Source organism: Diadema antillarum, unplaced genomic scaffold (assembly GCF_040938485.1).
Source record: "Diadema antillarum isolate AM-2024a unplaced genomic scaffold, OU_Dant_1.0 seq00003057_RagTag, whole genome shotgun sequence".
NCBI classification, from domain to species: Eukaryota; Metazoa; Echinodermata; class Echinoidea; order Diadematoida; family Diadematidae; genus Diadema; species Diadema antillarum.
The window spans coordinates 3183-9018 of NW_027273647.1; the positions used below are offsets into that span (position 1 = coordinate 3183).

Consider the following 5836-nt stretch of genomic DNA (forward strand, 5'->3'; position numbering starts at 1 on the left):
AATATCTGAACGTCAATGACTGTAATTCTAACAAACTATTGTCTGATTTCATTATCCTTCTCTTTTCATCAATGATATGTTCATAATATATTCTAATATCTTCTTTATACAAGTAACTAGTGATTCCCGCCTGTGCTGAATTCTCATTACAATACAAGTCTCACATCTGTTCAAATCTTTCTTCCGAATAATATCAATTCTTATCAGTTTGAAGTGTATGAACACATCTGGCCTTTTCCTCACACGAGTGAGATAATTCTAAATATTAATTGTAGAGTTTGCCGAATCAAACAGTCTTCTCATATAATAATTCCCAATAATATTACCCCTTTAGTATGAGTCTTCATACTAAAGTCTGAAGCTAAACTACGATTCAAACAATTATATTCATTCCACAACCATAAACCAATATTTCTCCTAACTAGTTCATCTAACGTTTTTCCCATAAAGGGAACATTGGGAATAACTAACTTTTCTGCTTGATACTCTTTCTTCAGATAAATTTCTACAACTCACTCACTAGTACAGAGCCATCAAACATAAACTGAGGGAGGAAGTCTATAAACTCCTTTCTTAACAAAGAGCACCACGGCCCTTGCCTTCATGTATACATTAAACTTCCCTTATCCTCCTACCTGTAAGTTTGCTCTTCTCTGTGAGCTGGGGGGACAACATCTCGCTGGAGACTGTACTAACATACAGCATTTAGGGGAAAATCCGGACCATCATGGCTCCATTACCCTTGTACAGGGCCAGGTAGCCCTCTTGCATGACCACCTCATTCAAGGACGACCAGACACCTAAAATGATGGACAAGGGAAAAAACTAGTGACACCCACAGATTTTACACAATGATCAAACTCAGGCTGAGTTTATTATCATAATAGTTCAATTTGCCAACAAATTCTTCATTTTCAAAGCATTCAGCATACATTGTTATTGATATATAACTATTCTTCTCCTACCTATTACCAGGGGCAGATCCAGGAATTCCGTAAAGAGGGGGTGCCTTTATAAAATTAAAGGGAGTGCATCAGGGGCGCATCAGGGGCGCATCAAGGGGGCGCACACATCCTTCCCCCATTTTTTTTTTATTTCTTTTGTTTTAACAAGAAATAAAGGGGGAGGGGGGCGCACGCCCGGTGCACTCTCCCTGGATCCGCCACTGTATTACTAACAATGGTGTACAGTGTACATGTATTTGTTGACATGCCCATAATATTCTGCTTGTTTCAATTGGGACAATTTTTTCTTTTTTCTTTTTTTTTTGCTAGAGGAATAGAAACATTTTAAAACCCAGTAAATGTGAAACAGAAACACTCATAAATATACTGTGTACAACAAACAAGAACCCCCTCCCTGTTTTTTATTCAATGATACATCGATACGTGTATGAAACAAATCAATAAGATTCTAGTAGGGGTAATAAATGCACAATTCAACTATAATCATCCACACTGACCAGTAAAGAGTATGACAATAGTTAGCATGTTTGAACTACATGTATGCAGAAACAAGTTGATACAAAATATGATCTTACAAATCTCTCAGTTAGGACTAGCATCTCACCTTTAATGATGAAACAAAATATACTTTGCATATACAGCTGTATTATATGACTATGACAGTGATCATCAGACCTCAAATTGCAAACCATATAATTGTCAATCTGACTTTTAACAGAAAGATTAAAACCAGACAATGTAGGTAGAAGTTTCATAAAATCAGACATAAAATAAGAAATTTATGAATGGACTTTAGTTTCACATACCCCAAGCACAGATTGGGATACAACCCCATTGTATTAGAAGAAATACTAAGGTCACTCATCACCTCTCAACACTTCCATTGGTTTGTGGACAAAAACGCAAAAAACAAACAAACACACAAATCATACTTCATTACTACTTTTGGTCAATAATTTGGAAACTGCAGCTCAATAAGTCATAATAATGTTAGGTAATTATCTATTAAAACATTATTACAATCTGATGTCACGATAAGGTCTTTTCCACAACAATTTCATACAGATCTTTAAAAAAAATAGTAAAGGTAAATGGGACACTTGTAAATGGGGCTTGCAATTAATAGTGTTTCATGAAAAAAGTATGAAACTTTAAGATTTTGAAACTTTAATTTGGGTCAGATTTTGAAAAAAAAAAAAAAAAAAAACCTTGTATACCATAAACTTGACATTGTATTGCACTCTGAGAGCCTGCATCAAAACAGTTAAGGTATAAACATTGTCTACATGTACCGGTACGTGTAGTTTCTCCTTACCAAGGTTTTGAAAGTGTTTGTGCCTGGCTTGGAGCAGGATCTTGATCCTGTCCAGAGGAGCAATGACGCTCTTGGCGCAGCATCCCGCCACACCTGTACGATAAACAGAGTTAAATTGACCCGATTAGTTCATTAGAAAGTCTGTGCAATGATTGTATCAAAAATGATTCTGAAATTTGTGTGGCATCCTGTCACACCTCCAGCCGGAACAAGAGTCTGACGAGCACCTAATTTGGGAGTGAAAGTACACAACCACTGAATGCTGTCAGTAAAAAACATAGACTTACTCTACAATTATAATAATGAAAGGCAAGATCAACACAAAGATTCATTCATTTGTTAATTATGGGATTATGATAAGATTAATATGCTGTACCAGGGAGGTGGTAACTGTTACAACAGTGTACATGTACCGACTACCGTACAGGATATTTACAAAATTTCACAAATCATACATCACATAACACGCTACTACGTCGCTACTACACTGTGTGTGTCACTAGTAACGAAGTTAGTAGTAATTCAAATGCATAATCGATATATTTTTAGTCTCAAGACAAGAGAACAGTGACGGAAAATAAGTAGCACCGACTGTACATGTACATGACAAGGCATTGTAATTACTTGGTAGTTAAGAATATACACGTATGCAAATGTGTACTTCGTGCATGCATAGAGTCGCTGTCAACAGATACTGGCGTTCACTGACTGCGCCGCATACTATGGGCTGGGGCACACAAGTAGCGTCCGTAGTTAACGCCGATACTACGATTACGAATGAACAGCCTACCTCCTGAAATGAAGTTTCTTAGAAGTATAGCTCCTTCATGTGATGTTTCTTGAGAAGATTCTCTCATCATGCGCTAATCAGATGTACTAGAACTTGCCCAAAGGCTACTTTTTGAGGCAAATAATCTGACACGTACTTCACGTCACACTCCGTTCGTTCTCCATTTTGAAGCAGCTGGCAGGGTGTAGGGCAGCGCAACCAACGCACCACAACCACGCTCACGTAATGTAGCCGGTAAATAAATAGGGGAACCGGTACAGCTACCGGTACGGTACCGGTACGTCCGGCCGTGGGCTTTGGACTACAGCTCTCACCTACCATACTAGGCTCTCAAATATCACGTCCACACAGCACAGTTCTCTGTGTAGTCTCTCTGTCTATCGAATGCACAAGGTTGTTTTACTGCAAACATAAACATAAACATAAACATAAACATAAACATAGACATAATAATAATAATAATAATAATGATAATAATAATAATAATAATAATAATAATAATAATAATAATAATAATAATAATAATAATAATAATAATAATAATGATAATAATAATAATAATAATAATGATAATAATAATAATAATAATAATGATAATAATAATAATGATAATAATAATCATCATCATCATTATCACCATCATCATAATAACAATCATAATCATAATCCTGATAATAATAATAATAGTAGTAATAATAATAATAATAATAGTAATAATAATAATAATAACAATTCGGACTTTGCTTCCTGTGCTCTCTGGAATGGTTGCATCAGTATTAGCATTAGTCTACTATCTTCTAAACATCAGCTTATAGGTAAGATAATCTAAGATTTTTTTTTTTTTTTTATGACGAAGTATATAGGCCTAGATCTAGCCAAGTGTTGTTGTCCACGGATCACACATTAAGATTAAAAGTCTGCCAATTAAGACTATCATAATCAAAATTATCATACTTGCCGACTTCGGCAGCTTGGCAAATTTATTATTAAATCCAAAAAGATACGCCAATAAATAAAAACAAAAAGTGGTTTAGTATAAGTTGTCAGTTGGTTGGCTGATAGTGCACATGCATAATATCTACAATGACGAAAGAAGAGTAGAGTAGGTTTGTTTAGTCCGTATGAAAGAACAAATATTTGAATACAAACCCAACAGTGAAAATATGATAACAAATCGGACAAAAATTGGGGAAGTTATGAAATTGTGAAGTTTCGCTAATATAACTTTAACAAAAGTCAACAATAATGATGTAAATGAATGAGTTTGTAAACTTTTTTTATGAGTTGGTCGCCTAACAACTTGCCATTATGGAATTTGCATATAAAATCTGGAATTTCCATTGTCACTCTTGCATAAAAATGAGATCAAACCTACGTCAGAAAATCACACAATATTCTATATACTTAATACTCCTTGTCTGGAGAAAAACTGACTTACATTCCTACTTACGGCTTGATTACATATTTTTCTGCATCTGGGCCCAGCTGCTGATATTTTTCATTTATTTATTTTTGTTTAAGCGCAACGGTAGTCTAAATCAAGCTGCATCTATCATTATTTTGAAGTTATCCAGGAATAACAAAAAATCGAATTTTCGTCAGTTTCTTGTACGAAATCAATGCAAAATATTGTGAGATGTGTATGGCATCCCCGTCTGACTCGTTTGCATATATTCATATCAACTGTTAGAAACTTTTCTTTCCAAATTAGCGAATGCTAAGAATTTCATATAACGGGTGGCCGTACACTTTCAAGTTCCGATTTTGATCAAATTTTCACTGTTGTGCTTATTTAAGATTATTATGTTTTTTTAAAGGGATCGTATAGTTTTGGTTGAGACCTAATTACACGTTTCTAACATATTTTGGTGAGATAATGAGAAACCTCTTATGAAATATGAAAGAGCATGTAATTCCATGAGGAATTCAACGTTTATTTGGTGAAAATTGGTTTTGAAATGGCTGAGATATCCAAAACAGAGCGATTCTAATAAAGTGTGGGACATACGCCTTTTATTACGATCGCTTTGTTTTACTTTGTTTTTGGATGTTTCAGTCATTCCAAACCCGATTTTCATCAAATGAACTTTGAATTCCTCTTAAAATGGCATGCTCTGTACTATTTCATAAGTGTTTTCTTGGTATCTCGCAAAAAAGTTAAGCCCAATTCTCATATCCACCAAAACTGTACCATCCCTTTAAAGTGTTTACTTTTAATTGGTCCGGAATTATCCTAAACAAAACAAATCAGCGTACTATCTCCTCTTTTAAAATAAAACACAACGTATCCTTCATTAAAGCAAAACATCTATCTTCGAAGGTCCCTCAACAAAGTGATGTAAAAGTACATGTAAGATAGTTTTGTAGATCGCCGAGTGTCACTTATCATAAGTGGACTCTCACACGGAACAATGCTAACTTCATAATTTTTGACAGGGCCTCAAATCTTATCGACATCCAGGCCCGATTGTTGGTTTGACCTTGTTGACCATTACCCATGGTTGACTAATCAAAGTACATCATTGTCAATGGAGCAGTCAATCGTCATGGAAGTGTAAAAATTACCTATTCGTTTATTATTCGAGCACATGTATACATGCCAGTTATTAGTTATTGTCCATCGGGTTACATGTTTGGTTGTCTGTTCTTGATTTTTTTTTTTTTGTATTGCTTTTATGAATTACCGTCCTTGTTTGTACTCTTTTTTTTTTTTAGGAATCCATCAGCTGCGAAGGGCACCTTGCCAAATCATTTTCATACAGCTGT

General features: G+C 35.0%; 1 long non-coding RNA gene across 1 annotated transcript; it reads right to left on the reverse strand.

Annotated features, from left to right (window-relative positions):
- Positions 1 to 741: 741 nt before the first annotated feature.
- LOC139715196 (uncharacterized) lies at positions 742 to 3206 on the reverse strand. The gene is made up of 3 exons (XR_011709805.1): positions 3071 to 3206; positions 2281 to 2373; positions 742 to 800 (listed from the first exon to the last, which is right to left on the reverse strand). It is a non-coding gene; the product is annotated as an uncharacterized lncRNA (long non-coding RNA).
- Positions 3207 to 5836: the final 2630 nt, after the last annotated feature.